This window comes from Macaca nemestrina, chromosome X (assembly GCF_043159975.1).
Source record: "Macaca nemestrina isolate mMacNem1 chromosome X, mMacNem.hap1, whole genome shotgun sequence".
Taxonomy (NCBI): Eukaryota; Metazoa; Chordata; class Mammalia; order Primates; family Cercopithecidae; genus Macaca; species Macaca nemestrina.
The window spans coordinates 1951229-1958795 of NC_092145.1; the positions used below are offsets into that span (position 1 = coordinate 1951229).

Genomic DNA, 7567 nt, shown 5'->3' on the forward strand with positions numbered 1-7567 from the left:
AAAAAATGCGGTTGAGTTTTGTATATGAACCTTATATTCTGTGACCTTGTTTAAATTCTTTTTTGTTTTTCCTTTTTTGAGATGGAGTTTTGCTCTTGTTGCCCAGGCTGCAGTGAATGGCGCTATCTCAGCTCACTGCAACCTCTGCCTCCTAGGTTCAAGTGATTTTCCTGCCTCAGCCTCCCGAGTAGCTGGGATTACAGGCACCCACCGCCACACCCAGCTAATTTTTTTTTGTATTTTTAGTAGAAACGGGGTTTCATCATGTTGGCCAGGCTGGTCTCAAACTCTTGACCTCAGGTGATCCATCTGCCTCGGCCTCCCAAACTGCAGGGATTACAAGCGTGAGTCACTGCACCTGGCCCTTTTTTTTTCTTGATCAGCCTAGGTAGATAGAGGCTTATCAATTTTTATTGTTAATTTCAAAGGACCAATTTTTGCTTTTACTGATTTTTCTCTGTTGGTTTATTTTCCATTTTGTTGATTTCCACTTTTTGTTGTTTCTTTCCTTACGTTTATTTTGGGTTTAACCTGCTTGTCTCTTTCCAGCTTCCTAAGGCATCACTTTAAATCACTCATTTTTAGGCCTTTCTTTTTTTGAAACGAAGTCTCACTTTGTCACCTAAGCTGGAGTGGAGTGGCACGATATCTGCTCACTGCAACCTACGCCTCCCAGGTTCATGCCATGTTCCTGCCTCAGTCTCCCGAGTAGCTGGGATTACAGGTGACCACCACCATGCCCAGCTAATTTTTTTGTATTTTTAGTAGAGACAGGGTTTCCCCATGATAGCCAGGCTGGTCTGGAACTCCTGACCTCCAGTGATCCGCCCACCTCGGCCTCCCAAAGTGCTGGGATTACAGGCGTGAGCCACTGCGCCTGGCTAGCCCTGTTGTTATGAAATGCCCCTTTCAATCTCTGGTAATATTCCGTCTTTCAAAGTCGGCTTTGTCTGATATGAATATTGCTACTCCAGCTTTCTTATGCTTAATGATTTTCATGGTCTAATTTTTTGCATTATTTTCTTTTAACCTAGCTAGCTGTCTCTCCCCTCTCTCTCTCTCTCAATCTCTCTCTCTGTGTGTGTGTGTATATATATTTTTTTTTCTTTTTTTTTTTTTCTTTTTTAAAGCAAGGATCACTCTGTTGCCCAGGCTGGAGTGCAGTGGTGTGATCTTGGCTCAGTGCAAGCTCCACCTCCCAGGTTCATGCAATTCTCATGCCTCAGCCTCCTGAGTAGCTGGGATTACAAGTGCGTGCCACCGCGCCCGGCTAGTTTTTGTATTTTTAGTAGAGATGGGGTTTCATCATGTTGGCCAGGTTGGTCTTGAACTCCCGACCTCAAGTGATCCACCCGCCTCAGCCTCCCAAAGTGCTGTGATTACAGGTGTGAGCCACTGCACCTGGCCCAAGCTGTCTTTATATTTACTTTTTTCCCTTTTTTTTTTTTTTCTTTTTTTTTGAGGTGGAGTTTTGTTCTTGTCGCCCAGGCTGCAGTGCAATGGCACGGTCTTGGCTCATTGTAACCTCCGCCTCCCAGGTTCAGGTGATTCTCCTGCCTCAGTCTCCCTAGTAGCTGGGATTACAGGCATCCGCCACCACGCCCGACTGATTTTTCTATTTTTAGTAGAGATGGGGTTTCCCCATGTTGTCCAGGCTGGTCTCAAACTCCTGACCTCAGGTGATTCACGCACCTCGGCCTCCCAAAGTGCTGGGATTGCAGGTGTGAGGTACTGCACCCGGCTTTTTTTCCAGATAAGAGTCTTACTCTGTCACCCAGGCTGAAGTGCAGTGGTGTAATCTCAGTTTACTGCAACCTCTGCCTCCCAGGTTCAAGCGATTCTTCTGCCTCAGCCTCCATAGTAGCTGGGACTACAGTTGTGTGCCACCACGCCTGGCTAATTTTTATATTTTTAGTTAGTCGAGACAAGGTTTCACCATATTGGCCAAGCTGATCTCAAACTCTTGACCTCAGGTGATCTGCCTGCCTCAGCCTCCCAAAGTGCTGGGATTACAGGCGTGAGCCACTGCAACCAGCCCAGCCTTACTCTTTTAAACAATCTGGCAATCTCTGCCTTTAGTTGGTCTGTTGAATCCATTGACATTTAATGGTTAGGGTTAAGTCTATCATCTTGTTATTTGTTCTGTTTTCCTCTGTTTTTGACTTCTGGATTAATTACATGTTTCTGGGATTCCGTTGTTTCTCTGCTATTGGCTGGGTCACTCTGGTAACTCTGAGAGTGCTGGTGCTGCTCAGACCCCCTTGCTAAACCATGGTCTGAAAGTGCCTCCAGGCAGAAACTCAGGGTGCTTGTAAGGCTCACCTTCTTTGTTTTCTCTCTGCTCACAGCCCTGCACAGCCTATTGTCCAATATCTAAAAATAGTTGCCCAGTTTTTTAGGTGTTTACAGCTGGCATCAGTTATTCCATCGTGGCCAGAATTGCAAGTTTCTCCTCTTTTCTGAGGACTTCTTCACTCATAATGTCACCTCACATGATCAATTTCTTCCTGGCTTCTGGATCTATTTCTTTTTTCTTTCTTTCTTTCTTTTTCTTTTCTTTTTCTTTTTTTTTTTTTTTTTTTTTTTTTTTTTTTTTTTTTGAGACAGAGTTTCACTCTGTCGCCCAGGCTGGAGTGCAGCGGCGCTATCTTGGCTCACTGCAACCTCCGCCTCCCGGGTTCAAGCAATTCTCCTGCCTCAGCCTCCTGAGTAGCTAGAACTACAGGCGTGCACCACCAAGCCCGGCTAATTTTTGTATTTTTAGTAGAGATAGGGTTTCCTCATGTTGGCCAGGCTGGTCTCCAACTCGACCTCAGGTGATCCGCCCGCCTCGGCCTCCCAAAGTGCTGGGATTACAGGCGTGAGCCACTGCGCCCAGCCTCTGGATCTATTTTCATCAAACATGTCCTGGTAGCTTCCGTTCTTGAAGAATAAAAATAAAAACTCACTTGACCCAACACCCCCTCCAACCACAACCCTAATTCTCTGTTCCTCTTTGTAGGTGAACTTTTCGGAATCCTTGTCTGTTTTCTCGCTTGCCCATTCCTCGTGCAGTACCTCTTCCTCTGCTTCTACGCTGCCACTCCATCCAATCAGTGTTCGTCCAGGACAGCAGTGATCTCTGTGTTGCCAGATCCATCCAGTCCTCTTGGACTTTCTCTCGCCGGTGCCCACTCCCCTGCCAACCACTTGCCTCTTGTGACCTCTGTGATGCTGAAGTCTGTCTCTTTCTGTGTGCTGTGAGCTCTCTCTACCCAGCCCCTACAAGGTGTGAGTCCCTCCAGATACACCCCTGCGCCCTCTTAGCTGCCTGCGTCTCCGTCATGCTTTCTCCTCTGAGGTTTTGGTCTTCCGATTTCTCTCACAGGCACCATAAACTTAAATGGCCAACCAGACTTGGGAGTCCCTTTCACCGAGCTTCCCACCTCAGCATGTGGGACTAGTTCCAGCGCTCACCCAGCTGCCCACGCCAGAGCCTCAGGAGTTAACGCTTTTCTGAAAGACGCTGTTAGGGAGGTACAAGTTAAAGGTAAAAAAGTACACAAACTGTACTTGTACAGCCCAATGACTGTTTTATACATACACGGCCATGTGGCAGCCACCACATAGACCCACATATTAATCTGCTCCAGTTATCTCTTGCTAGATACCAAGCTGCCCCAAGATGTAAGGGCTGAAAATAATGGCAATGTTTGTTTTGCTCGTCAGCCTGCACTCTGTGAGGTCTCAGTTGGCAGAGCTCATCTGCTGCAGTTGGTTAGCCGGGACGGCCCAGTGGCCACGAGCTGGAACCGCCCATCCTTCGTGTCCAGCGGAGGATGCTGCCAGGGTGAGGACACCTCTACGTCCCTGGAAGGCTGGGTTCTCCGGGGAACATCTCAAGCCAGAAAGCCCAGCGGAGGCCACATCATCTGATGGCCTGACCTCAGGATCAGGTGCTGCCACTTCCCCAGCAGCCTGCTCACTAGACGCAAGTCCCTGAGGCCAGTGTATGCAAGGGGAGAGGCGCTGTAGGTCGCCTTTTTTTGATGAGTGTAACACCAGAGAACGTGTGGGCATGTTACAAACCACCCCAAGGGGATTCTAGCACCCCAGAAAGGTTTCTTACAAGAGACAACCACTCTCCTGGCTTTAAACGTGTATAGTTTTGCATGTTCTAGAAGTTCATGTCAATGAGATTGTGTTGTGATTTAGTTTGGGTGTGTGTCCCTGCCCCAGTCTCGGGTGCTGGAGGCGGGGCCTGGTGGGAAGTGACTGGGTCTCATGAATGGTTCCACGCCATCCCTGGGTGCTGTTCTCATGATAGTTGTTTAACGGTGTGTAGTGCCTCCACTGTCTGGCTCTTGCTCCTGCTGTGGCCATCTGATGTGACTGCTCCCCCTTTGCCTCCCGCCATGATTGCAAGCTTCCTGAGGCTTCCCCAGAAGCAGATGCAGCCACGCTTCCTGTCCAGCCTGCAGAACCGTGAGCCCATTCAACCTCATTTCTTTATAAATTGCCCAGTCTTGGCTATTTCTGTGCAGCAGTGCGAGGATAGATTAACACGTGGTGCGGCCTCGCGTCTGCCTTCTGCACTGTTGTTCTGATGCAGCCATGAGTAGCGCTAAGTGATTGCTTCGCCTTCCTGGGTAGCGTTCCATTGTATGAACAGGCCACATTTGACTCTTTCTACTCTTGAATGTTTGGATTGGCATAAAGCTGGCATAAAGCTGTTATGAACATTTCTGAATATGTCTTGCTGCACGTATGTACTCATTTCTCTTGGGTGTTGTACACATCTGTATACACATGTTGGAACATCTGAGCAGGGAGACTCGATGGGAGCTGGCAGTGCTGTGGTGGCCCCACAGCAGGCCTCACAGCACACAAATGCCTACTGCGTCCCCCCGCCTTCCAGATCCCAGGCGAATGGCTCCTGTGGGTAACCCTAACCCAGGGCCACACAGGGACAGGGATTCTCGGAAACACAAAAGCATCACAGGCGTGTGTCCCTAGGAGCAGAGTTGCTGGGTCACAGGCAGTGCATGCGCTCAGCTTTAGTAGGTGCTGCCGGACACTATCCAGAGCAGCTGGACCAGCTGACGTGTCCCCAGCAATGTATGAAAGTTCTGGCTGCTCCACACTTGGTACTGGAAGCATGTTTTCATCGTAGTCATTCTAATAGGCACAACGTGGTATCTCATTGTAGTTTTAATTTGCATTTCCCTAATGACTAATTGATGCTCAACATCACTTCATTTGCTTATTGGCCTTTCTGTGAAAGGCATATTCAAATCTTTTTTTTATTGTTTAACTAGGTTGTCTTTTCCTTATTAATATATGGTACTTCTTTGCATGTTCAAGATAGATGATGTCTTTTCGGCCGGGCATGGTGGCTCACGCCTGTAATCCCAGCACTTTGGGAGGCCAAGGCAGGCAGATCACTTGAGGTCAGGAGTTCGAGACTAGCCTGGCCAACATGATGAAACCCCATCTCTACTAAAAATACAAAAATTAACCAGGCATGGTGGTACATGCCTGTAGTCCCAGCTACTCAAGAGGCTGAGGCTGGAGGATCACCTGAATCTGGGAGGCGGAGGTTGCAGTGAACTGAGGTCATGCCATTGCACTCCAGCCTGGGCAACAGAGTGAGATTCCATCTCAAAAAAAAAAAAAAAAAAAATAGGTCGGGCGCAGTGGCGCAGTGGCTCACATCTGTAATCCCAGCACTTTGCGAGGCCGAGGTGGGCGGATCACCTGAGGTCAGGAGTTTTAGACCAGCCTGGCCAACATGGTGAAACCCCATCTCTAATAAAAATACAAAAATTAGTCAGGCGTGGTGGTGCACACCTCTAATCCCAGCTACCCGTGAGGCTGAGGTGGGAGAATCACCTGAGCCCAGGAGGTCAAGGCTGCAGTGAGCCGAGATTGTGCTACTGCACTCCAGCCTGGGTGACAGAGACCCTGTCTCAAAAAGAAATGATGACTTTTGATGAACAGATCTTAATTTTTAAAACATTATGCCTTAGGGATAAAAGCACATGATTCTTAATTTTAGCGTAGTCGAACTCACCCCTCATTTCTGTTATGGTTAATGCTTGCTTTATTTCATATTTAGATCTGTGCTACATCTCAAATTGATACTTGTATCTGGGGTAGGTAGGTATCAAGATGTCCTTTTTTCACAGGGACATCCAGTTTCGCCCACGCCCCTTAGGAGAAAGACTCCCCGGGGAGTCTAGCAACAGAGAGGGGCAAAGCACTCAACTCAACAGAGCAATGACTCCATTTCTGTGCTGGTCTAGGAAGTGTCAGCGCCTGCGGGTAGGCAAAGAGGAATGGGCTGGAGGAAGGGATGCTGGAGGCACCAGGAAACTTTTGGTTTATTCTTATTTGGTTTATGTTTATTCTTTTTTATTTATTTATTTACTTACTTACTTAGAGACAGAGACCAGCTCTGTCACCCAGGCTGGAGTGCAGTGGTGCAATCATAGCTCATTCCAGCTTCCACCACCCAGGTTCAAACCATCCTCCCACCTCAGCCTCCCAAGTAGCTGGGACTACAGGCACTCACCACTATGCCTGGCTAATTTTTTTTTTAAATTTTTTGAGACAGAGTCTTGCTCTGTCACCCAGGCTGCACTGCAAGTGGCGCGATCTCAGCTCACTGCAACCTCCGCCTCCCGGGTTCCAGCAATTCTCCTGCCTCAACCTCCGGAGTAGCTGGGACTACAGGCGCCCGCCACCACGCCCAGCTAATTTTTTTTTTTTTTTTTTTGTATTTTTAGTAGAGACGGGGTTTCACCATGTTGGCCAGGCTGATCTCGAACTCCTGACCTCGTGATTCACCTGCCTCGGCCTCCCAAAGTGCTGGGATTACAGGCGTGAGCCACTGCATCCGGCCAATTTTTGTATTTTTTGTAGAGATGGGGTCTCGCCATGTTGCCCAGGCTGGTCTCAAATTCCTGGGCTCACACAATCCACCTGCCTCAGCCTCCCAGGTAGCTGGGACTGCAGACATGAGCCCCCACGCCCGGCCTGGTGTGTTCATTTTCTTGATTGTGGTGATAGTTTGGCAGATATAACTTTCAAACTGTTCACTTTAAATGTGCAGTTTATTTTATGTCAATTATACCTCAATAAAGCTGTTTTTGGCCGGGCGCGGTGGCTCACACCTGTAATCCTAGCACTTTGGGAGGCCAAGGTGGGCGGATCACGAGGTCAGGAGATTGAGACCATCTTGGATAACATGGTGAAACTCCATCTCTACTAAAAAAATACAAAAAATTAGCCAGGCGTGGTGGCAGACGCCTGTAGTCCCAGCTACTTGGGAGGCTGAGGCAGGAGAATGGCGTGAACCCGGGAGGCAGAGCTTGCAGTGAGCCAAGATCGCACCACTGCACTCCAGGCTGGAAAACAGAGCAAGACTCCATCTCAGGAAAAAAAAAAAAAAAAAAAAAAAGCTGTTTTTAAGAAATAAAATGCAGCCGGGCACAGTGGCTCATGCCTGTAATCCCAGGACTTTGGTAGGCTGAGATGGGAAGATCACTTGAGGTGAGGAGTTTGAGACCAGCCTGGCCAACATGGT

At 48.4% G+C, this 7567-nt stretch overlaps 1 long non-coding RNA gene across 1 annotated transcript; it reads left to right on the forward strand.

Annotated features, from left to right (window-relative positions):
- The first annotated feature begins 2587 nt into the window (after positions 1-2587).
- Positions 2588-7306, forward strand: LOC105467309 (uncharacterized). The gene is made up of 3 exons (XR_978759.3): positions 2588-3529; positions 3709-3935; positions 4325-7306. It is a non-coding gene; the product is annotated as an uncharacterized lncRNA (long non-coding RNA).
- Positions 7307-7567: the final 261 nt, after the last annotated feature.